The sequence below is a fragment of the Leucopleurus acutus genome (assembly GCF_964270905.1).
Source record: "Leucopleurus acutus genome assembly, chromosome: 11".
NCBI lineage: Eukaryota > Metazoa > Chordata > Mammalia > Artiodactyla > Delphinidae > Leucopleurus > Leucopleurus acutus.
The window spans coordinates 12,986,906-13,014,187 of NC_139152.1; the positions used below are offsets into that span (position 1 = coordinate 12,986,906).

General features: G+C 38.4%; 1 protein-coding gene across 2 annotated transcripts in view; it reads right to left on the bottom strand.

Annotated features, from left to right (window-relative positions):
• The window catches only part of EPS8 (EGFR pathway substrate 8, signaling adaptor), a 247,205-nt gene that overhangs the window by 169,162 nt on the left and 50,761 nt on the right, over nt 1–27,282 (bottom strand). The window contains exon 1 of one of the 2 annotated variants that reach the window (XM_082850621.1): nt 25,551–25,725. The exons of the other annotated variant lie outside the window; for it this stretch is intronic. The gene's annotated coding sequence lies outside the window, so the exon portion shown is untranslated. Of the gene's footprint in view, nt 1–25,550; nt 25,726–27,282 lie in introns of those variants that run through there. 2 annotated transcript variants of the gene reach the window in all.

A 27,282-nucleotide genomic window follows, 5' to 3' on the forward strand; every position in this document is an offset into this window, starting at 1 on the left:
GCTGCGGAGCGTCTGGGCCCGTGGGCCATGGCCGCTGGGCCTGCTCGTCCGGAGCCTGTGCTCCAGAGCGGGCGGGGCCGCAGCGGTGAGAAGCCCGCGTACCACAGAAAAAAAAAAAAAAAAAGATACAAATGAACTTATTTACAAAACAGAAACAGACTCACAGATATAGAAAACAAACTAGCGGTCATCAGTGAGGAGAGGGAAGTGGGAAGGGGCAGGTTAGGGGTAGGGGACTAAGAGATACAAATGACTCTGTATAAAGTAGATAAGCAACAAGGATATATTGCACATGACAAGGAATAATAGCCATTATCCTGGAATAACATTTAATGAAGTATAAACTGTAAAAATATTGAATATGTTGTACACCTGACACTAATATAATATTGTAAATCAACTACACTTCAATTTAAAAAGAACGTGACAATGACCGTGAGACCCTTGTCCTAGTTAAAAGCTACATGCAATTGATTTTAATCCAGGCTTACACTTATGAAATAAGACTCCCTGGGGTCATGCAGACATATATCTAGCTTGATTCTCTGAAACAGGCAAAACTATTCAATCATTACTACCAAATGGAATTAGTTAAATTCTTTAATTATTCATAACATTTCCTCTAACTCTAAACACCAGTTCACATTTTAAGATATTCAGATTTATACTTTTCACAAATGCTACAAACCAGTCAAATAGTAATCTCTGGTTTTTAAATACATATATTGATTACAAATCAACAGTGGCAATGGTGATGATGATGGAGAAAAATAATGACAGCAGCCAACATTTTGGGTGAAGAACAAGAGACTGCATGATTGCCTCTTATATTCCATTCAAAAACTAACTGTGTATATGGTCAAGGAAAACCCAAAGAATATGGTTTACCACATACACAGGCTAATGAGACGTTTACAAAGTAGAAGGAGAATAAGATATGAATAGAATCAAGAGCAGTCAGGTCTACTTTTTTCACAAAGTAATTTTATAGAAACAGACTGGTTCTATTGAGGTCTGGTGAATACTGCTCACCAATGGTATTTTATGCAAAGAAACAAAAACAAAATTTGTTTCTGCTATAAAATTTATTTTGAAGCTTTCTTTTCTAAAACCACAGACTGTACACAGGACAAAGCCATTAAACGGCAGAGAAGAGTGGTTCCTCCTTTAGGGACATCCTACTGAATGGAAGACACTGAAGTTCACAATTATCAGGTCAGTCCTAGGCCATAAGAAAGTACTTTATACCAACATTGTTAGCTTCTCTATTCTTCATAACGGTGAACGAAGTGCCCTATTTTTCAAATACATTTCTTAAAAGTTTTATACTCACCTATACTCACCCACCTCCCCCAAAACTAAATACTTGTTTCGAACTGTGATGTCTTGTTCTCTGCTAAACATAGCTGTTATAATAAGGAAATTGAAGTGGTTGGTGGCTATAGCTCTCCTTCCAGGAATACCTGTCAAAAATACCCGTTGGTCAGTTTCAAGCTGTCTGGAAATCTATTTTCCCAAGTGGCTTTCACAAAGTAAAAGCATTTCAAGTGCAAAAAATGCGTGATAGAATTATCTTTCCGCAGAGGACAAAAGCTGGGTATTTGTTGCTTGTTATTTTACAAATAAAGCTCTCCACTCAATTTAGGATGATATAAATAAATTATAAGTATTACCTTAAAAACTAGAATCATACTACTCTTCCATTGAAGTCAAGAACTGACCTCAATTAACATCAAGGTCTTGTAAAATATTAGAGTTAGAAGGAGTCTTGGAGATATCCATTTTTTAAGACTGTTCTGAATTATACAACTAACTTTTGAATAATCCTGGGAAAATAGGGGAAGATGGAATTTTAAGAGCAGAGGTAATACAGTTTCCTAGCAGGTCGTACAACTTGAGTATGCTGTGTTTACCAAATATTAATTAAAGAATACCACTTTAAGGTTGGGTTCTTAATACTTTAAAATTATCAGAGAAAAACACTTTTTCAATGTTAATATTAATATTAAGCAAATATAATCTCTTTCCATCATAGTAGTGATTTAGCTCTCCACACACAACCACACAGGAAAAAACTCTCTTTGCTAGACCTTATAGGTGGATGGCTAACATTAAACAATAGTGACAGCTTCTCTTGAAGTCATATTAACAATGACACCAGGGAAAATATGATACAACAGTGAAAAAAAGACAAAAGGAGGTGGTCTGGCACTCTCTGCAGGTTTTCCAGGTTTACACACCTTTTGATTCTGTAAAAAAAGAAACAGGGAAAAACTAAAGGGATCAAAACCATTTCCTATACACATACTATTTGAAGCAGACGATACTTTTGTTTTATAGATGAAATTAAAATCACCTGAGCATTTAAAATAGCAAAATAAAAACCAGGCACAAGTACACTTATTCACAATTGCAGTGGCAAAGAGTTCTCTGTAAGATATTTAAATTCTCTGTGAAGAGATATCCCATTTATTTCCATATGCCCGCAAGTTAAACCAATGTCTCTCTTTGTCACCCCATAAGATCTCACTTTATGTTCCATTAATCAAGACTGCATGAACTTACCACTAAAAGAAGGAGTTCTCTTTCTATAGAATGATGTTAGCAAAATAAACTGATGTATGCTTATCAAAAAGCATGCAAAATACGAGAGATAGTCAGGCACATATTACAAGTCATTTTTCCATCATTAACAACACAAAATAGCAATTCTACTTCTGTATATTTTATTGACAGACTCATTAAAATAAATGTCACACTTGGTATATACATATAAGGAAGAAATAAATGAAAAATATACTTTCATGGAAACATTTAAGAGAATTCTTCAAAATTTTAAGTAAAACAAGCAAACCAGCATTGTGGTTATCAATCAACTTTCAAACATTTAAACAAATATAGTATAAGACACCACTGAACACAAAAATTAGAATAAAACGTTTCCACAGAAATATCTTAAGTTTCATATCTGGAAAGCAAAATACTTTTAAGACATTAACACATAAGATGCATTTATAATTTAAAATAGTCTCTATAAAATTATTCCACACATGTCATGAGAATGTTAAAGATTCGGTTGAATTTCTTCTCAAACAATGAACATCCCTAAATAGTAACCATATTTTCAGTCCTTTGTCTGATGCTAGCATACACCAGAATCTGAGTACAGAGCAAGATAAATTGAACACAGGACAAAAATTTCCTGAGCATTCTGACCAAAGCCATGTTTCTTTATTTTTCAAATGTTTTTTGCAATTACGCTTGTTTTACTTTCAGCAGCTGAATAGTACCCAAAATAGTTCCACTGTCATAATTATTTATAATTTTCATATTCTTAATTGGACTTTATTCATTATAAAAACCTGGATTGAGAATCACTTAGTAAATAATACTCTAGCAAGCAATAGTGAACCCAATTCATTTTACCAAAGAAAACTGCAAAATAAATTAGAAAAAAACCCAAAAAGAATGGATAGCATTATTCATACTATTAAAAATACTCACAATTATCACAGAGCTTGCTAAAAACAACGTGCTGAAGGGTTGCTTTTGAGGCCGTTTTCAGGAGGGTTTGGTTAGTAGAAGTATCTGAAAGATCTCATTGTCTTATTCATAGGTTGGCATTTTATACAAACCTTGAAAACTGTTCTCTAATGACAGGAACGGATAGAAAAGAAAGTGTCAAATCGAAATACTCTCATCTCTGTTGGCCTTTTACTTCAAGAGTTCAGTTTCTTCATGGAGTAAGTTATAAAACTTTAACACAATGGCTCACTTATTAAATCTGTGAGATGTTTAAAGGGAATAATCATAGCCCACATTTGAAAACTGAGAACTTGAAAAAGAGGCGTGTTTGCCAGAGGTTTTATCCTAAATGACAGAGTACATTCTGATGGTCTCCATGATTAAACTTTTTCAGAGTACTTCAATGTAGGCTCAGTAAAAACTGTGGCCAGTATTATAATTTTCCTTTTCAGATTTGGGAGTTGAGGTGCTATTGATATAAAACTCACGATGAAATATACAGGACAGAGATTCATTTATTTCACCATTTAACAAACATATATAGTAAGCTTTTATCACACATAAAAATCACCACTCTAGACCTTGTGGTCCAGCCAGAAGTAAAAATCAGACATGGAGTCTATGGAGTCAGATAGGGAGAAGGTAAATACCCGGTGGCAGGTAAGACATACGTATATAAATTACAGTACACAGTACACAACAGAATTAAGTGCCAAAGAGATCCTGAGAAAACAACTTGGAGGGTTGCAGGGGCAGCAGAGGGAGGGTTTACCTGGGAAGGTAAAGATTATTCCATAATGGCGCAGAATAAATTTGCCAAAAGATAGAATAGATTTGCATATGAAGATAAGGGCAAAAGACATTCCAAGTAAAGAGGGAAGAGAGATACTAAGGACAGAGAAATGGGAGAGACTGAAGAATTCAGGGGCAAGTGCATAGTACTTCAGTTTGGCTAACCAGTCATTTATAAGGAAAGAGAGAAGTAAGGCTAAAGTAAAAATAAAAGGAAGTAACCAGGTTATGGATAGGCTGAATCTTCTGTTGGCAGTTCTTTGAGGACTGGCTGACAAAATCTGAGCTCGGCTTTAGCGAAACTGAACTGGAAGTAGCAATTAGAATGAATTGAAATAGGATGGAAGCAAATGTAGAGACCGTTTAGGAGGTTAATAGCTTAAGAAAACATTTAAGTAGCCCTAAAACAGTGAATGTAGGGCAGACAGGGCAGAGGCAAGGATTAACTTTAATGTGAAAGTGGCAGGAGTTGGCCACCAATTGGATATGGCAGGCAAAGGAGGAGGGGTCAAAGATGTGTTCTTCTAATGCGCTAGAAATTCTCCATGGCATTGAATTATTTCTGAAGCTAACTCACTGTAAGAATTATTTGTACCAGTATTGAGAGCTAATTTCAAAATACAAAGAGGGAAAGAAACATATTTTGTATAATTTAATCATGACCTTAAATGAGATATCATAAGGAAGTGATCCCAAATTCCATCACTATTTTTTCCTTTCTTTTTTCCTCTAAACTTTTGGAAATGAATTAGAGAAAACATGCCTGTCATATACGAGTCCTTCAACTGACAAGGTAACACAAAACTTAAGGGTCATCCAATCATAACTTTCCTTTTGAATTCCAGGCAATAAGCCACTGAACACAAGAGTAAGCTTTGCCCAAAGGCCAAGTAAGGGTTGGAACAAGTACAGGGCTAGCACTCTGTGTGGACAAGCTTTGCTCTCTAGAGAGATGTGGATTCAGATCAACTCCCTGTCAAAACAAAGGAGCTCGACTTTTGGACATGAACCAAAGTGCAAGTCCGAGTCCCAGAAACCCACAATAGTACTTTGTCACCAGCAAGACCAAACTATCCCATGAAATCTGGCTGAGCAAGCTTTTGTCCTTAATACTTTTTACCTTCTTGCTTTGATTTTAGAACAGTTTACCACCAGTCTCTAACTCTTTTTTAATTTCAGCCAAGTCACTTTAGATGATCTGAAAAAGGAATCAATTTATCAGCACAGAGAGACTTTGGGAAAGAGTTAGGATGCTGCAAAAACTATTCATACAACACAAACTTAAATAGCATAAACACAATTTAAGATCAGGAGAGCTAAAATGAGATAAACCAACTTAATCACTTTATCATATAGAAAACAGTATCTTCTTTTGGCAAGAGAAGTTCTTCTACCCCTGAATCAGCAAAGGAAAAAGAGAGATGAAAATACCTCTCTAGGGGAAAAAAATAGATTGTTTAAGCACATGAGAAAGGCTAGAGAGAATATTATTCAAAAGGTTTTAGTAACAAGGGTAGGATATGTTTCTCAGGTTCCCAGATGGATTTTATGACTCTTGTTCCAATTACAAAACTAGAAAATTTTAGCCACTATAACTCAGCGCTACGGAGGATTAAATAAATTTCTGCAAACTCAACTGTGAACATAACACGTTTATAATGTTTTGGGAAAATAATTTGAAGCATAAGACTTTTCTTCAATATTCAGTCAAAACCTTTATAGAGTCTCTACAATAAACCAGACCCTAACTTTGGCATTGGACAAGAAAGCTTTTTCAAAGTTACTACTCTTCAAAACTGTGTATGTATACACATAAATAAACAAATAACAGCTTCTCAAATCATAAATGATATATAACAGATCACCCTTCAATCCATTTCAGTTATGCAGCTTTTCCACATATGACTTTTCCAATGTGGCTACACATTTTGTGTGTGTGTGTGTGTGTGTGGTTCGCGGGCCTCTTACTGTGGTGGTCTCTCCCCTTGCGGAGCACAGGCTCTGGACACGCAGGCTCAGCGGCCATGGTTCACGGGCCCAGCCGCTCTGCAGCATGTGGGATCCTCCCAGACCGGGGCACGAACCCATGTTCCCTGCATCAGCAGGCAGACTCTCAACCACTGCGCCACCAGGGAAACCCACACATTTTGTTTTTGATGCCACAATTTACCTCTTTTTTGTAGTGTGTATCCATTAACAAATTATTGCAGCTATAGTTATTTTTAATACTTTTGTCCTTTAACCTTTATACTAGAGTTAACTGTTTAACACACTAGTATAATACAGTATTAAAGTATTCTGAATATGACTGTATAGTTATCTTTACCATTGTGTTTATATTGCCATATGTTTCATATGTTTCCTAATTAGGGTCCTTTCATTTTCAGCTTGAAGAACTTTCAGCCTTTCCCATCAAGCAGGTATAATGGGTGAATTCCCTTAGCTTTCGTTTGTCTGGGAAAGTCTTTATCTCTGTTTCTGAAGGACAGCTTTACTACATAATATACTCTTGGCTGGCAGTGTTTTCCTTTCACCGCTTTGAATATATCATCTCACTCTCTCCTGGGCTTCAAGGTTTCTGCTGAGAAACCCACTGATATAGCTTTATGGGGGTTCCCTCCTATCTAAGGAAGGTTTTTCTCTTGCTGCTTTTGAAATTCTCTTTGTCTTTGATTTTAAACAATTTTATTATAATGTGTACTGGAGTAAATCATTTGGAGTTGAAATCTGGGGGGAAATTACAAGCTTCATGAATTTAGATGCCCAATTTTCTCCCCATATTTGGTAAATTCTCAACCATTATTTCTTTAAATAAGCTTTCTGCCCCTTTCTCCCTCTCTTCTCCTTCTGGGACTTCAATAATATGTAGGTTGTTTCTCCTAATGGTATTCCATAGTTCACATAGGCTTTATTCACTATTTTTCATTCTTTCCTTTTTTGTACTCCTCCAAAGGGATAATTTGAAATCATCTGTCCTCTACTTCACAGTTCTTTCTTTTGCGTGATCCAGGCTGACACTGATGCCCTCTAATGCATTTCATTCATCATATTCTTCAGCTCCAGAATTTCTATTTGGTTCTTTTTCTAACATCTCTGTCTCTCTGTTAAACTTCTCCTTTTGTTCACGTAGCGATTTTTTAAAATTTCACTGAATCGCTTTTCTGTGTTTTCTTGTAGGTCCCTGAGCTTCCTTAAAATAACTATTTTGAATTCTTTTACTGGGAAAAAATTGCAGATCTCCATTTGGCAGGAGGAGAGTGGGTCAGTTACTGGAAAATTATTGTGTTCCTATGGTGGTGTCATTTTTTCCTTGATTTTTTTTTCCTGTTCCTTGGAGTCTTGCATTGCTGTCTTTATATCTGAAGAAGCAGTCACCTCTTCAGTCTTACTGACTGGTTTCAGGAGAGAAAATCTTCTGGAGCCCTGTTAGGAATGCTGAGACTTGCTCAAATCTTTTTTTTTTTAAACACTATTTTTTTTAACTTATTTTTTAAATTTATTTACTTATTTATTTAATGGCTGCAACAGGTCTTAGTTGTGGCATGGAGGATCTTCGTTGAGGCATGTGGGATCTTTTGTTGTGGCGTGCAGGTTTTCTTTTCGTTACTTGTGGCATGCGGGTTCCAGGGTGCGTGGGCTCCAGAGCGCATGGACTCTGTTGTTTGTGGCATGCAGTCTCTCTAGTTGAGGCGCATGAGCTCAGTAGTTGTGGCACACGAGTTTAGTTGCCCCATGACATGTGGGATCTTAGTTCCCTGACCAGGGATTGAACCGGCATCCCCTGCACTGGAAGGCGGATTCTTTACCACTGGACCACCAGGGGACTCCCTCAAATCTTTTCTATGTATTCGACTGTTTCACACTTCTTATTCCCTTTTATGAGGGAATTCTTTTTTTTTTTTTTTTGCGGTACACGGGCCTCTCACTGTTGTGGCCTCTCCCGTTGCAGAGCACAGGCTCCGGATGCTCAGGCTCAGCAGCCCTGGCTCACGGGCCCAGCCGCTCCGCAGCATGTGGGATGCTCCCAGACCGGGGCACGAACCCGCGTCCCCTGCATCGGCAGGCGGACTCCCAACCACTGTGCCACCAGGGAAGCCCTATGAGGAAATTCTTAAGACTGCATGCCTTCCATGGATCCTGCAAACCCAAGTCAAGTGCTGACAGCCTCCCCTTTGCTTTCCCTAGGGCAGTATTGAATGCTCAAGTTTGTATGGTCTCTCCCAATTCTACAGTCAGGCTGGCTTTCCAGCCCTGTGCTGACTTCTATAAAAGTTCACTCTCGTTGCTTCAGGGGCACACACAGGTAACTGGCCACAGGGTGGAGTACGGAGGTGTGTGTGGATGAGGCATACAGAGCATTGTGGGCACTGGGCACTCACACACTCTCACTTTCCCCTGTGGAAGAAATCATGGGCCAAGAAGGTCCCTGCTGGCACTGAACTGTGCCACCTTCGGGGAGGGGGGATGCACGTAAAGTAAAACTGTTCCTGTTACCCTCTTCAATGCGTGCAATCTCAGACTTTTTTTTTCCCTCAAAATGGTATGCTGGAACTTCTCTGCTGGACTACCAGACTTCCACAAGGGCACTACTGTCCATGGGTGATTGTCAAAATAGGTACTCTTTGTGGGGAGAAAACTCTCATTCCCCCATGTGATGACATCATTCTTCTGCAGCCCAAGGGACACTCAGCCACTGATGCTCTGCTCAGGCTCATAAACACTTCTTAGTCTGAAATGAGTTGGGCTCTTTTGCCTGATATAATATATATGTAAGCTTCACATTATTGTTTATATATGTTTCTAGAACCTCATCATCACCTTCTAATTTCTTTCTTCCTTTTTGCTCTGGGATTGGAAAAAAAGCTAAGCCAGTTTTTTCTAAGAGTTTAATAAAGAAGCTTTAAATACAGGCCAAGTACCATACCGGTGACTTAAGTAGACTGGTCTACGATTTACGTCATTTTAGTAATTTTTAATGCCTTCTCACTCCATGATTTAGTTCCAGCCATGGAGGGCCACCTTATTACCATCTGTATCCCCAGTGCCTGGCACTATCTAGTTTAAAAAAGAAAAGACAGCTGATAAATATTTGGAATAAATGAATTTTCAGCTTCCTGACCAAATTCAAGAGACCATCAGGCTTATGAAAGTACAGTCATATGAAGGCTTAGGGCGCTTAGATTTCAGGACTAATTCTGCAATAAATTAGTTGTGTGACTTAGGACAAATCATTTGACATGTCATGGTTTCCCCTTCTTCATCAATAAAATGAGACAGCCGTACTACACAACCTCTAAATTCCTCATATATCTAATATTTTCATATTCTTTATCATCTACTTTGATTACTCACAGGCTACTTTTTCTTAACTAACTGATATTTCTTAAGTAACTAAGATACAAAATAAGTCACCTCTAGATAGCTGTTTTGGTTGGGTACTGATCTCTCACTGGCAAATACTATAGGTCTTCTTTTCGTTGAAAGGGAGATTAGGAAGGGTGCATAAGAAAGAAGCAAAAGGTTCAATATTAAAATTTTCCATACTGGTCTAATCCCAGCATTTTATGTATAAATTACAGGCTCTCCAGCCTGACATAACTTGAACGGTAAATTTCACAAGGGTAGAAGAATGGTCACAGCGACATGTCTTGGGCAGCTGGAGGACAACCTTGAGGCATCTATGGTGCAATAAATGGACTAAGGACAAGAGAAAGGGAAATAGAATGATACTGTAAACAAACGGTCTTCCTCACAACTGCACCTCCAGAACGCTCTGGGAAAGAAAGCAGGTAAAATGGTCAAATAGCAAATAAATGAATCCTGCTCAGTTTTTCCATCACACTTTGTTTACATGTAGAAGAGAATCTCACTAACACCACAAAGCATTCTATGCATTTATTCACTGAATACGTATTGAAACAAAAACTGAGTGCACACTGAGCATCCTGCATTGCGCTAAGGCACAAGAAAGACAAGATTATTCCGACACATCCTCCACCTGTAACTGTTCAGACTGGCTGGAGAGAAAAGCAGGTAAATAAGCCATAAAACACAACATAATTACTACTTTAGAGTAAGTATAGGATACTACCCCGGCACAAAGAAAGGACTTTTTTTTCTGGGAAAGTGATCTTTAGGCCAGATCTAAAATGATACAGACAAGCTGATGAGGATGACAGAGAGCGAGCCCAGGCAGAGGAAACAGTGTGAGCAAAGCCATGGAAGAGTGAAGCTGAGTGTATTCCAGGAACTGCGATTGTTAGGGCACTTGTGGGGCTCAGCAATCAAAGAGGGAGGCCTGGAAGGAAAGCAGGAGCTGTGTCACAGGGCCTTCGCTGTGTGCTATACGAGGCGGACCTGGACTATGTAACGAACACATGGGGAAACAACAAGGAGTTTTAAACAACATAAAAATATGATTAGCTGTCAGGATAGGGAAGGAGGGAGTGCCCTGTCCCTCATCTTGTAATAGGAATCAACAGGCTTTGGTGACTGATCACTTAAAGGCAGCACAGAGTGATGGTTAAGGCAGAGTAAAGAGTCCAGAGAGATTCACAGACCCCTGATGTTATCATCTGGGTAATAGTGGCTCCATTTAGAGAAACAGGAAAAGAACAGAAGGAAGCTGGGTTAGGAAAAAGGCAACAACGTATCTGGGGCTATGTGAAGGCCAAGGTGCCTGTGCAACATTCAGGTACAGCCAGAACTTAAGGGCCCGAGCTCAGGGGAACAGCAATCAGAGGAGATAAAGAATTGAGAGTCAATGTTCTAATTGAAACAATGTGAGTGACTGAAGTCACCTTGGAAGATAATGAAACATGAAATTAGATGAAGGCTGAGAAAAGAATCCCAGAAAATTCAGAAACTTCTCAACTTGTGAGTAGCTAGATTACGAACAAAATCATGAACTGAGAACCACCCCCTGCCCCAAAAAACAGTGCTGGCTCTCCCTGCTACCAACAGATGATGCTAGAACTTACTTGAGAAGATTACCACTTTGGAACAACTTTTAGATACCTATTAAACTCCAAGGAGCTGAGCTTCTGAATTAACATCTAAGTGCAGATGCGTAACAAAGGAAAGCAGGAAAGAATAGCACCGTGGGAGCCAAAGGAAGAGAACATTCTTTGGGAAAAACCAAGACAAAACACTGATCATTGCAAACATATATTCATTCAGCAAACAGACAACCTACAGAGTACTAGGAACTCTAGGTGACACAAAATTCAGTAGTGAACAAAACACAATCCATGACCTCTAACAGCTACAGCAAAACCAAGTATGATAAAAACTAAATGTTTTCCGTTTGGTTTGGCCTTTAGAAGATTACAAATAACCTAGAGACATGAGCTTAGGCACCAGACTAAAGTGGGCCGACTAATGTAGGAAAAGTGAGGAAGAGGAAACAACGGGTATAAGCTTCTTGTCAAGAATCTTAGCTGGGAACAAGACAGAAAGGCAGCAGCAAGAGGCCATGAAGAGAATAGTTTCTAGCTACGCATAATACCACACCAAGAGACACATGCACTCCAAGAGCTTACTATATAAACACTCTGACTCAGACACATTCATATGAGAGAAGAACAACAGTTTAAACTGACTCCATAATACACTTTATAAGCTAGAGAGGCCTAAATTATTAAAATTACATTCCAATGTTATTAATTTTGATTATTAATGATTCTCTGACTACCATTTGGTCTAAGTTGAAAATTAGAAGGCAGTCATGAGGTTAAAGAACTTCAATCATCCCCAGAGGAAGAAGGAAAATGAATGAGATACCTCAGTGCAGTTTGGGGATTAAAGATAGGCATGGGACCAATTACCTGTTAATGGGAGATGCATGAAATATTTTAGAACTGGGTTTATGAGCCCCTTCAAGAAATGCTAGAGCGAGGTAAGAAAATGTTAGGAGTGGGAAGAGAGACAGGATATGGTAGAAGCAAATAAGTATTTAGGCACAAGTACCTGTCAAACAAAAAGTGTGATTTAAATAAGTACAGCTGACCTAAATCTGCATCAGTTTTATCATTCCAGCAAATAATCTCCATACAAGATATTTCAACATAGCATACGACATGAACTATATACATGCTGCGAGAAAAGGAAGTTCCTATCCGTATCTAGTGAGCACATATAGAGGCAAGAGGGCAATTAGAAGTCAGTGTATAACCAAACAAAACTGACTCACAGTGATATCTAAAATTCTCTTTTTTGCAGTAACAACTTAGAAAATGTATAACGAAGGCTGGAAATCTTATGTGACTTTAGTATCACATAACAAACTTCATGTATTCATAAATATTTGCCTAGTGAGAGAAAAACAGCCTCATTTTATTTGGATAGTTGAGGAACTGCTACCAGAAACGCACAAACTAATTTACGACAAAAGCAAAGCACGGAAATGATTCCACCACGTCTAACCAGTACATTCACATTTTACCTTTTCCTTTAAGGAGAAGAGTTCAAAAATAACTAACTTTTAGTACGCCATCAATTAAAAAAAATAAATAAGCTCCACTGGTAGTGATTTGTTTGGTAGTGATTTGTTAACATATAAGGAGGAATAGCCAAAATGAGGAAATAATGAATTAAGTTTCCTTTTAGAACAAAAGTGCTTCTATATTACAGATTTGGCAAAACCGCAGAAATGGATTTATATATCTACCCTTCCCTCCTTCTTTCCAACCCCCCAACTTGTATACAAGCCAAGAGTTCTTTAAGCTAAGAGTATACAGCTATAACTCTCCAGTGAGGTAGACAGGGCTTGGAAAATCAGGTCACAAGGTTGCCACGGGGACTCTAATTATCTGTCTGGCAAGTTTGTATGACATACTACTCCTTTCTGTGATCCTGTCATATACCACCCGGTAGGAAAGATAAGGGAAAGGTTAGCAGGGCTTTCTATAATAGCTACAAAAATATTTGATCCAAATCACTAAGAATGTGGGAAAACTCAGGTACTCTTATCCTTCTACAGTCAATGTAGTAGTAATTGATGGTCTGATAAATATTTATTCAGAACCTTCTTTGTGCACAGAAATTATTTTTTTAAAGGTCCAGTGTCAATCATGGCCCAACCCATACATGCTGACTTACAATTTAAAAACAATTCTTGATCCTGTTCCAAGCAAGCTCTTTGTAATGCAAATAAAGACGTTTTTTGAAATAGATAGTTATGAATCTTTCATTCATAGTTGCTAACGAGAAACACATGAGCCAAACACATTGTGGGGATCATTTCAGCGGTGTGTAATTTGAGAAGTGTGTTAGGAAGTACTGGGCTCCACTAGAGGAGGAGGAGTCCCCATCTTTCTTTCTTGCAAGTCAAATACAAAGGCAGTGTTGCTTCAGATGATGGTCTTAAAGTTACACACATTCCAAATTCACGATAACACATATTTCCCCATCTCTAAAGTTTACCACTTTACAACCAGCCTGAGGTCTTTAGTATGACTTCATTTTATGAATAATGCCTTCTTCATTCCTAAACATTTCCAAGAAAAAAAATACTGAGCAGTGTGTATAAACCTAATACAAACCATACTTGTCTGTTCTGATCTCAAGTTGACCTTAACAGTTGAAAATCTTTCAAAGGGAGTTCTGGCATACCATAAGTTTTCCCACAGCTGTTTACAAATAACAAATGTTCCTTTGAGGGATGACTGTAAAATCATACGTAATTTGGAAATGGAGTTATTTTATAAATCCACAATATCGGGATGTGTTTAAAAATATAACACAAAATGTGAATATCTTCACTCTCTTAGAAATGAACAAGAGGGAAGGGAAAGGAAAGAGAAGAAGGATGGGAGGGAGGAAGAAGCCAGAAAGGCTATTCTTTATTTTCCACATTTTTGACCATTTACCTAGAATCTGATGCTTCTTTTAAGTTTTTTATGCTTCTTCTAATCTAGGTTTCTGACACTGTGGACTCAGTAAGGATAGCAACCTTGTCTGTCTTATTAATTACAGTAATTATTATTATTATTTAGGAATACAGGCACTTTTTAAATATTTCTTTATTGACAGATAACTTTCACTAAATGAAACAAAATTATGCTCTATTAAATAAAGCTGAATATGTCCAGAACTGTTTGATCAAGAAACTAGATTGGGTTGAATTAAGCCAATGTGCCTGCTAACGGTTTAGCCAAATCCTTAATCTCACTTAACTATCTCGTATATGCATACCACAAAAGGATCACTGGAGAAAACTGAAATGAATCAAACAAGATCTATCATCACAACAACTAACAAAACTCACCCTCACGTACAAAAGACCTTTCAGTATGTACTTTATTGTATTCAATGTGCATTTTGTACACATGCACATTGTACACATCCCTCTTCCATAATTTTCCTTTTAAAGGAAATTTTACCCCAGTATTATCCTTCCCAGTGATTGCTATAGCTGACAGCAGTAACAGAAACTTAGTAAGAGTAAGGGGGAAATAGGAAGCTAAGGTGATCACAGCTAGAAGCTTTTAAAAGTTCTTTCAGAAAAAAAAAAAATAACTAGTGTCTTTTGCCTTTAAAATTAAGTCAAGTTCTCAAATCAACTCCTTGCAAAATTCTACACACTCCCGTGCTCCTTTGGAAGGGAGAAAAACCCAGCAGGTTTAGATCAGCTACCTCATCTTAAAAGCTTCCCCGCAAATTTATATCCACTCTCTCAGGATCACAGAACTAAACCCACCTCTGTGGACAGCAAACATTTGTTACATTACACCTAATATCCAAAATCCAATGAATGTCCGCATTAGCCTAATAAAATCAGTGTTAGCCAGAAAGATCTGGCTGTTAAATCTTGCAAGAACAGGGACAGTTCAGAACCCAACTTTACTTTATTTTATGTTTATTTACTGAATAAATAGTTAACATATACTTCTAACAAACAATACATTGTTCTTTACAGTATATATAATCAAAGTTCCCCATATGTATGTAGTTCATGAACAGCACAGTGGTGATAAAAACAGCCTATAGATTCTTGGGAAATTTTAGCGTTTCTACTTTTGTTACTGCCAAACTATTTCTATTATCTATCAGAATCTACCACCACTAGTTTTCCCGATCATTTTACTACTTAATCCATTAGTTTGGAATCTTTTAGTTTGGAATCTTTTAGGTTAATCATATAAATGCCTTTGAAAACCATAAATATAACACAATATATAATCGGTAGCCACTGGGCTAAATTATACCATATTCTCAGGCCTTCTACCCTGTAGTACAGTGATAGCTCACAAAAATCATACTTCAAATATTCCAACTGCCTGGGAAAGAGAGAAAGTGGAAATAACTCTAGGTAACAGATATAGGTAAGGTGTGGGAGGGGAGGCTTCGTCACCAGAGATCCAACCCGTGCCCCCTGGAGTGGAAGGGCGCAGTCTTAACCACGGGCCACCAGGGAAGTCCCAAGATGAGGAAACGTTTATTCCTATTTGAAGACCCTTTAGAAGACCATGGACTATTCCATAAAAAATTTTTTTTATATTATACAAATTTACTTGACAAATATTTGAATTCAAATTCTAAAATTCCCTACAGTGTTAAGGGGCTCCTACAAAACAAAATGTTAAAAAAAAAAAAAGTCACTAGCATATATTCTAATATACACACAAAACTATGGTGGATCATTTCTAATTTGTACGAAAACTGAATGGTGTTAAGATGCATTCCAGCTGAAGTCAGTCACTGTGAATGTATTTAGTCTGGACACGATTTCATTATCTTCATAATGAGACTTTACTTTCAAAATAATTTACTTACTACCCAAGTAAGATGAAGGTGATGAGGGCTTCAATCACTCCTTTGTTTCAAACTCCCCAGCAGCCTAAACTTAACCTTCAATGTCATAACCACCATGAATGTCTCCTTTATTCAGATTTCACTCTGCACGGCTGAGATCTCACCAGGCAGTGAGAAAGAGTTCAAATTGTAACTGGAAAGATAGCAAAGTTATGAAAGATACATTTTTCAGCTAACGTCATTTGGGCGCTGAAAAGAGGTCGAACACTGGGGCTGGAGGATGGGGTAAAGCAGGAAGGAGGGAAGCAGGATGGAGAAGGGGTGTCAAGGGAAAACCCACATGGTCATTTATCTGCTTCAAGATTTTTATAAGACTATTTCCTTCATGAGACCATGGAAAATCTTGAGGATTAAGGTGAAAAATGTGAAATACGGTGAAGTGCATAGATGTTTTAATAAATGGTGCTGAAACTTTTATTTCAGTCATTTGCATAAGAAATATATGAAAATGTAAAATAACAGAAAAAGAAGAAATGGTACTTTAAACCCTTAATTTCTCCTATAATTCTATAAAGATAGCATATACACTAATGTACAAAAAAAATAGAGGACTAATTATTCCTAAATTTAAATGAAGTTATAAATGTTTTTTATATTGTTCTTTACACATTATTGTTCAGGGTTGACTCTCATGGATCATTCACTTAAAAACAGAAGAGATAAGACTTTAAGCAAATCTGTGAATTCATGCACATTAAAATCTTTAGAGGGTTATTTTCCTCAATAATTAAAAAAAACCCTCTTTAATATACATCCTTCAGGCATACATATTAATTCCACACCTTTACATGCATGAGTATCATGTGAATAATGCTACAAGATTTGGCCTAATGACTAGATTTTTATCACAGAAAGGATTCCATTGCTTTTAAATTATTCAGAGTCTAACAAGGCTCCACAAAAGAGCTAAATAAAAGAACTACCAACAAAATTAATGTTCTCTCTTGACTAAAAGGATCATGAGATGTAAAAAATATATAACCTAGCCACAGTACACAAACTCAACAGACTTTACATCAGAAGTTCTGATAGTGTAGATAAATACACTAAAATAATAAGACAAATCAACCTAAAGACAGGGTTTCTAAATTAATATTTCTGAATTAAAAAGTAATAATTCTAAATCCCAATATACAGTTGTTCATAAAACAGTTAAAGTTTTTAAAACATACTGGAGATTACACATACACACACACACACAAACAAGATTAGCACGCTTATTTGGGGGAAAAAAATCTACATAGCTACAATAATGTTCTGTTTTCTTCCACATATGAAAGTTAAATGTATCTTCTTTCTCTCTCATCACAAGTATATCTTTCTTAAAATTTAAAACTCAACATACTTAAAACCATCTTATTATATGTTCATGGCTAAGATTATCATTAACTTCAAATGTCAAAATTATTGTAGAAAATTAAATTGTGTTCAATGTCATCTCAAAAGTGACAAATTTCATCCATATTTTTCTTTATGGATTTGTTTTGCTGCTTATACTTTTTTAAACATTTATTCTCTAATGAAAAATATTAGAAACAATTACAATATTACAAGACATTATAAATATTAGAATCCACAGAAAAAAATTACAGTGTTTAATGATCACAAATGTTATATTTCAGACACTGGAAACATTCTATTGTTGCATTAAACCAATAAATATATCAATAATATGCATGTATTTCTAGGATAAGGAATAATATTCTAATGGTGATAGAGAATACTCTAATGGTGCTAATAAAGGATCTTCTAAATAAAATGAAATTCATATCAATAGTCTTCAATAGAGGACTTTGAAAATATCTTTTTCCCTCTACTTAAATATAAACTTCTCTTCCTTCTATTGATCTTTTTTTCCCCTTTTTTTCCTCCTTATATTAAAAACACAATTTTCAACTACAAAACTCTGACCTCTTATCAAGCACATAATTCATTCACTTAACAGATTATTTTAGAACATTCGTAAGTATTATGTTTCAGGTTCTGTTGAGAAACTGTTCATGGTTCTTAGAATTCTGGATTGGCTCAAATAGGACTAGATCCCACCTTTGTGGGATATTAGATTCTTATGTTTCCATGCTACTAAATATAAGAATAGTTCAATAAACCATGATGGAAAAGTATACATGCATATATATATATATATATATATATATATACACACACACACACACATATATATGTATATATAACTGAATCACTTTGCTGTACAGAGAAACTAACACAACATTGTAAAAACTATACTTCAATTAAAAATAAATTAAATTAAATTTTTTTAAAAATATGGTTTGAGAGAGGACCTCTGATTTCACCCAAACACACAAGTGCTCTTTCTTAATAAAAATCACTTGAGTGCCACAGGACTGAAAAAGAACACAAGAATTTACTTGCTACATAAAGGACTACATTCAGAAAGTCACATGATTAGTAGAAGGGATTCGTGCAATTCTTCAAACAGGTTTGGTACCTTTATTCTCTCCTACTCCAGTGTAATGACTATTGTATTGTTACTTACAAAAATGAAAAATAACTGCTTATTCAGTTCTTTCTAATAATCCTGGAGGCTCCGTCTGTGAAAACACGCAGAATTCCCCACCACTCTCATCATGCCCACCCATTCTGCACACTTCACATTTATTTATCTTTCTGCGTGGAATGCCCTGGAGTCCCACCTCATACTCTCATTCTTGACCTCAAAAATTTATCCTATAAAAGTCAAGGGTCAGGGCTTCCCTGGTGGCTCAGTGGTTGAGAATCCGCTTGCCAATGCAGGGGACGCTGGTTTGATCCCTGGTCCGGGAAGATCCCACATGCCGCGGAGCAACTAAGCCCGTGCACCACAACTACTGAGCCTGTGAGCCACAACTACTGAAGCCCGCGTGCCTGGAGCCCGTGCTCCGCAACAAGAGAAGCCACCGCAATGAGAAGCCCACGCACCACAACGAAGAGTAGCCCCCGCTCACCGCAACTAGAGAAAGCCCGCGTGCAGCAACAAAGACCCAACACAGCCAAAAGTAAATAAATAAATAAATTTATTTTAAAAATAGTCAAGGGTCACATCCCCAGTAAAGACTTTTCTGACTCCCTCAACCACCGTGAGCCTCTCCCTTCTCCTATGCACTGAGATATAAAGATAAACGTGAACATTTTTTTCTCTTTTTCACTTAACCTACTCCCAAAAACTGTGTCAAGTAGGTACTGCTACTGTTTCCACTCCTTAGATAAGAAAACTAAGGCAGAGAAGGTCTCTCTGATTGCAAAGTCCATTGCTTACTTGTTTGTTTAATACATACTCCATTTAGCTCCACACTCTACTGAAATGGTTCTCTGGTTGCCTCCATTCTCTGGGTTCCCTGATCACAGAAAGCAGAGATCCTGTCTTACTCGCCTCTGTGTTTCCAGTGTCTGGCACAGAACAGATACTCAACAAATGCTCAATAAATGATGAATGATTGAATAAATGAAATGTAATTACGTTCAACTTCCTGTGTGAAGAAAAATTCATCCCCTTCTAAACATTCTAAACGAACTTCTGTAAAAAGTATATTTAGTGCTGATTTCATCCAGCAAACAGTTTGTTGAGTGCATAGCACATGGGATGTGCTGTGCTTAATGATCATTGAGATTCAATTCCCTGCCCTCAAGAAACTTATAATTCAGAGAGGCAAAGGGATAAACAACTAGCTAATGCTACCATTGCTTGTTCTATTTTTCCTAATCCTCCACAACTTCCTCTCTTTAAAGGCACTCCGTTCTTTATAAACATGTTCCAATAACTCATACCTCTGGGTCAGTGGGATGTAGATCAGTCAACAGAAAAAAAAAGTTAAAAGAATCTCCATGGATCTCAAAAACACAATCTTCTGAGCCATTCTCGATTAGATCAGTAGTCATTTAAGTAGTGTACAGTGTTAAAGAAAAGAATAAAATCAAAGACATATTAATACTATCTTAGCACTTTTTCATTTACTAGAGATAGCATAGCAAAGCGAAAAGAACATGGGTTTTGGAGTCAGAAAGATCAGGATTTCCATCCCAACTCTGTCCCTCTCTCCCCATGTGGACCATGGACAAGTCATTTTATCTTTCTGAGCCTATTTCTTACCTGTAATATGGAAATAAGGGGATCTGCCTTAAAGAGCTCTTGTAAGAGTTAAAAGAGATAATGTATGTAATGCCTCCCATACCAAAGATGCTAGTTTTTTTGTTGTTTTCTTGGGGTTTTTTTTTTTTGCGGTACGCGGGCCTCTCACTGTTGTGGCCTCTCCCGCTATGGAGCACAGGCTCCGGATGCACAGGCTCAGTGGCCATGGCTCACGGGCCCAGCCGCTCCGCGGCATGTGTGATCTTCCCGGACCAGGGTACGAAGCCGTGTCCCCTGCATCGGGGACCACTGCACCACCAGGGAAGCCCCAAAGACGCTAGTTTTATGATGTCTGATCTCTCTAGATGCTTCCTGAAGGGTACTGGTTCTAATTGTAATTCAACAATACTTCTGGCCCCAATATCAACAACACAAAGTGTTGACCAAAAGAAAGGTACTTGAAAAAAGGCCACTTGAAAAAAGGCAAGAGGAGTGGTATGGGATAAGATTCAAAACCAGTTAAGTCTCAAGTTTCTATATGGTGTGTATATCCTCTGCCTCTTCTCGGCACACACCCTGCAAATCTCTTATTTCAGATCTTTTTTGTGAAAAATAAAGCTTTATTAATTATTTCTACGATTAGATCTGAAATAACTGACATATGTTACTCTGTATTAACAATTCTATTTTCCACAAAGGAGAATCTCTGATTTAGTGAGGAAGAAGTAAATGAATTATATACGATGTCCAGGAATCAATCTCAGCATATAGTCTATGCAGTATTACATTTTGGTTTCCAAATCATTTCTCAACTGTTTCTTTTAAGCAATTTCACAAAACATGTAAAAAAAAATCAAATAAAAACACTTTCCTTTCCATCCTAAACCTAATATATAATCTACTTGACTTAAAAATCACATTAATTCGCTACCGGTACAACTCAAAGTCCATGGACAAAAAAGTGAATCTAGACACTTAACCTTTTCACAAAAAGTGAAAAGTGTCTTTTTATACATTTTTCACAAAAAATAACTCAAATGGGTCACAGATATAAATGTAAAACTAAAAAACTTCTAGGGGCAGGAAAGCAGGATAAAATCTAGGTGGTATAGAGTCTGAAAATGAGTTTTTAAATACAGCACCAAAAGCTTATCCATGAAATTGATAAGTTGGCCTTTATTAAAATTAAAAACATTTGCTGTGTAAAGACACTGTTAAGAAAACAAAAAGACAAGCCAGACCGGAAAAATATATTTGCAAAACAAATATCTGATAAAGTGCTTGTACCAAAAATATATAAAGAATTCTCAAAACTCAAAAATAGGAAAACAAACAACCCTATTAAAAATGCGCAAAAGTTCAGAACAGACATCTCACCAAAGAAATGGAAAATAGCATATGAAAAGATGATTAACATTAAATGTCATGGAAAGGGCAAATTAAAGCAATGGGATATTACTGTATACTTATTAGAATGGATAAAATAAAAAAAACTGACAATACCAAATGTTGGCAAGGATGAGGAGCAACAGGAGCTTGCATTCACTGTTGGTGGGAATGCAAAATGGTACAACCACTCTGGAAAACAGATTGGCAATATGTTACAAAGCCAACCAGAATCTTACCATATGATCCAGCAATCATGTTCCTAGGTATTTACCCAACTGATCTGGAAACTTATGTCCATATAAAAATTTACCCATGAATTTTCATTGCAGCTTTACTCATAGTGGTCAAAAACCAAAGGCAAGTAAGATATCCTTCAATAGATGAATAGATACACAAACTGTGATACATCCATACAATGCAATATTATTGCATGATAAAAAGAAATGAGCTATCAAACTACAAGAAAACATGAATGAAACTTCAATGCACATTACTAAGTGAAAGAAGTCAGAGAAGGCTATATGATTCTAATTATATGATGTCCAGAAAAGGCAAAACTATAGAGACTGTAAAAAATATCAGGGGTTGCCGGGGGAAGGGGGTTAAGGGAGTGATATGTGAAACACAGAAGATTTAATAATCTGTTGAAATTATTCTGTATGATAATAGATATATGAAATTGCTCATTTGTCAAAACTCACAGAACGTCACAGGACAAAGAGTGAAACAATATACACAAATTTTTTAAAAATCATGTAGAACGTCTGGGGATCCCAAAATAGAATGTAGATTGTGACAAAAGTATCTACCTGTATCATACATGTGTGCAACAACCTCATGAAAGGAATAGGAGGAAAAGGAATGGAATCTGTAAGACTAATTGGAATCTATAAAATCTAAAAATCTATATAATCTAAAAATCTATAAAATGTACTACACATAAGCAATGTACTCTAGTTGATAAAGCTGTTCCCCCTCTTTGTGAAGGGAGCACAGGTTAACAATTTTGATACCACTATACACATATAATGGGTTTGAACAATTAAGTAAATGGATGGCAGGTGGTGGAAGCCAGGTTTCTTCTCCCTATTAGAATGAGTTTACAGATAAGCAAGGGGAGGAATCCAGGATGATATAGGTGGTAATGGATTAGGTAGAGTAAGAGATGACCGTATGAACTCATATTTACCTTAAAATAGATACACATGGTTACAAAGAGAAACATGTACCCCTGTAAGAGTACATACAGGGGTTTGTATACACACATATATATTTCCTGCTGTCAGAGGAGAGGGCCTAGAAGTAATGACACCTCAGTAGCAACAAGAATACCTAGAACCCAGATCTTTCTTGGCTTCCAACACCATTTCCCAAGAAGATGAACCAGATTCTTTCTGGCTGACTCTAGGGCTGGGGCAGGAAATGGAAATATACAAGATAATCCTGGAGCATCTTTTAATGCTAGAAAGTAAGGAAGTGATCTTTTAAAAAACTTACATTAATGGAGATATGTCAAAGGAGGACAGGAACCAACTGAAAGAGCTCCCAATGGCCAGAGCTGAAACAATTTGAGGAACAAAATAAAGTAGTATTGGATTATAACCCAAAGTATAAATATATATCCAGGAGGCCAGACCAATATAAGCAAATGATTGAGTAAATTAATAAATAGGGAAAAAAGACAAATCTGCCATTCAAAAGAATTCCCCAAAACTTATATAAACACTCCACCCTCAAGGAGGAGAAGCATAACTCTCCACTCCTTAAGTATGGGCTGCTCACAGTGACTTCCTTCTAAGAAAAAGCATTAAAAGAAAGAAAAAGAGTAAGTTTTCAGTGCAGAAAACTAATACTACTGCAGCCAGGTGATCAAGATAAATATCAACAGTGATAAATCATGTTGCATAGTATGGACCCTTTATATTATGTGATAAAAGTAGCACTTTACCTCTGTGATCTTCCCCTCAAAAACCCAAAACCTCAGTCTGAGGAGGAGAACAATATTAGAGGAATGCCTATAGAGGACATTCAATAAAACATCTGACCAGTACTCCTCAAAACTGTGAACAGCAACCAAAACAGGCAAAGTCTAGCAAACTAAAAAGTATCAGCAAAGATTTAAAAATTGAAAGCAGGAAAAGCTAGAGATGAAAACAAAATGAAATCTTTACATCTGATCAGAAGCAAGCAAAGTGGTCAAAATTCAGCATTAGATTCCCAATAGGGAACAAATACGAATAAACCATTTTGAGAATCTTCACTCTGAATACAACTTAAAGTATTCCCCTGGTATTAATAAAAGGCTGAAAATTACTATACAATGATAGTCAATGACACTGGAAAGTGAGAGAAAAAAAAAGATTACAAAGAGAATGTATCAAATATTGTGAACAGTGGTTATCTCACAACAATGGAATTAAAAGCAAGTTAACTCTCCTCCTTTTCTTTTTTTCTGCTGTGAAGAGAATGACTTGGGGAATTTTTAAAAGTATTAATCTCTGAATTCTGCACTAACGGCATTCTATAAAATGTTATTACATTTGTAATACATTCTACCCTACCCTTTACGTGGCAAGTCTATAAAGTGGGTTATTTTTCAAATTGGTAATTAAAAATGTGAACCCATGACGAAAAATTTTCCACACCAGCAACTTGAGAAAGAACTATAGTAATATGTCCAGAAAACTCCAGTTCCTAGAAAATCTATACTAGGTGAGAAAGGACGACATTGACTTTAATTTTCAATGACCACATGATCTAAATTACTAGTTCACACTTTCCAAAACCCAAGTCGCTGTAGAAGAATAATATCCTTTCAATTGAAATAAATTAGAAGCAATACACAACACAGTTACTTTGATATATGTATATAAAGAAGCTTTCTGGGAATCCTAATTCTTCTATCTCCCAAAAAAATAAAGCCAAAATCAAACTAGTCACATGCCTCTGAAACCAAGTTTTATCTGAACTCTTAAGACATTAGCTATTCCTCTTATTAACTGAGGCGAGAACTGAAACCTTAAAAATTAAAGCTAGAATACATGTCATTGAAATATGTTTTGTAAAGGTGGATTCCAATTCCTAATGCTCTACCGCTCTTGACGTCTATGGATTTCAATTCCTAATACCTAATACAGCATCTACCCCCAAAGAGAGTCCAGCGATGCAACGGGTACTACGGAGAAAGAAGGATTTGAGAAACAGTGCAAAGGAAGGGAACAATCCGTGCCAAGATTCTGCATACAGGTAGTCCTTGAAAGGAAAGTAGAAAGTGAGAGCATAGGAGGGGCGGGCAGGGTCTTGGAAATCCACTCCAAAGGCATTCAGTGACAAAGACACCAGAAGGGCTGTCTCCCCAAAAGTAAAATGGTGAGTGAGAGGAGTGGAGCCCGCTACGAAAGGAAAGTCATCAGGAATTAAGAGGGACAACTATGCACAAACAACAAGCTCTCTCGAAATTTGAGGGAGTATACGATGGTGGGACCTTGGTGCAAAGTGTCAATTGGAAAAGACCCCCCCATTTGGGGGTGGGGAGGGTAGCTCTCGAAACCCCAAGTCTAAGACAAGCCGGGAGAAGAATACTCGTTCTGGAGTCTCCCCACCGACCAGAGAAGCGCAGGTGTATCTGCGGAAGCTCAGGTTACCGGGAAATATGACAAGGACGGTGTGCATCTTCTCTGCCCACCGTGCAGGAGCCCCGGGCGCGGCGGGCGACCGAGGGTCGGCACCGGCTCCGAGCGCCCCGGGACCCGCCCACGAACGCACTTCGGCGGCAGCGCCCTCGCACACCTGGCTCCCGACACCAGTTGAAAGCAGTCAAAGTGAATGAAGACGGACGCGGCGCCTGGCACCACTCCATCCCGGCACACAAAGGCAGATTTTGAAAATCGAGGGAGAGTCCAAGCCGCCGGACCCCAGCGGGCGCCTTTCGCCAAGGGGCTCTTACCTCGGATCTGCCCTCGGGGCCGCGGCTTCCCCGGAGGCGCCTCGAACCCAAACCCGGCGGGAGGCGGCCGGGAGAAAGCCCCCGACGCGGACCGCGCCCTCCCAATCCTCCGCGAGCCGCCCAGCCGCCGCCTGCGTCCGGCCGAGGAGACGCGGTCTCCGGGGCGAGCTCAGCGCCGACCTCGCGCTCGGCTAGAACGCCTGGCCCGCCGCCGCCGCCGCCGCCGGGGAACTCTGGAGCTGCCCGCCAGCTCACCCGCTCGCCCAAGCCGGCCGCGCGCCGCGCATGCCCAGTACATCTCGGGGAGCGAGCCCGCGAGCGCGCGCCGCGCGGCCGGGAGCCGCTCCGCTCTCCGGGTCTTGGCGGCAGCCGAAGCGCGGAGCATCTGGTCGACCGCAGCGCTGGAGGAGAACGGGCCAGCGGGGCCGGGTGGGCGGGAGATAGAAGGTAGGAGAGAGGGCAAGGCAACGCGCCGAGCTATCAAGGCCGCGATCGAAGTCGGACCGAAGTTCTGAGCCGCCGACGGGTTTTCAGAAGTGCCCTAGCAGGACCCACTAGCAGCTGGGAGGCGTGAGAAGGAGTACAGAGCGAGGATAGGTTTGCCCCGGGCAAGAGTGGATGCTCCTGGCGGAGGGAGCGCGCCAGTTACAGCGCCGCGGGTCTTAGTGTGCAATTCGTGGCCACTAACCTGCGGGCAGTAAACCTGCAGCACCCAAAGACCCTCCAGCCTTGGTCTTCCTGCTGGGACCCTCCCACCTATTTTTCCCCTTTTGTCGCTTCCTTTTTTTTTTTTTTTTTTTTTTAAATCTCCTCAACTCATGCCTTAAACTGGTGGCACCCAAGGGCCTCCACTCGGTCCCGGGGAGTCTCCAAACTACCGGTCCTTACCTGCAAGCAGCAAGCCCAGACCTGCCTCGCCCGCATCGCACGACTGCCTTGGATCCTATTTTTCTCGCAGCTCTTAGCAAGAGCCTGATGTGGTTTGAAGTAGTGGAGGCTTCTTTCACATAATGCCTCTCGTGACCTAACCAACCTTTATAATCTTCTTCTCCCCCCAGTAGCCCCCGGCGCCACTAAGTGAGAAGTCCTTCCATCTGTAACATTGCGTTTGCTTCTTCTTGAAACTCCAGCTTTGTCATAGCTATGACCCCCTCCTTTCTAACTTCTTTAAGGTCACTTGACTCTCAGAAATCAATGAAAGTCTATAAAATAAACTTGGTTAAAGTAGATTGGACCTGCTTGTTTTGTGAAGCATGGGAGAAGCACAGTCAGGGGAAAGAGAGATTTCAAACCAAGATGGGAAATAAAACCATTATCCTAAAAGTTGGAACAGACCTTAGTCTGCTATCTTAAGTAGAAATCCTCTCTCCAATGTTTCCACTACACCATCAACCACTTAAACTTTTCCATTGTTGGAAATCTCTATTTTTATCAATATTATGTATAATTATTTTTCATTGAGTACCTATGCCAGGAACTAAGCCATTTTTATATTATTATTTCTAATCCTTAAAATGAGATGAGCCTTGTTATACCTATTTAGCAGGAAAATGAAGCTCAGATGTTTCATTCCTTTTGCCAAAGCCAATGCTGATGCCAGAATTAAAATCCAGGGTTGCTTAACTCTAAAGTTTGTGTCATTTGATTTGTGAACATCAAATCAACTTCCCTTAACTTAGACCACTGGTGCTGGTTCTGCCCCAAAGAGCCACACAAAATTAATCTCATTTCT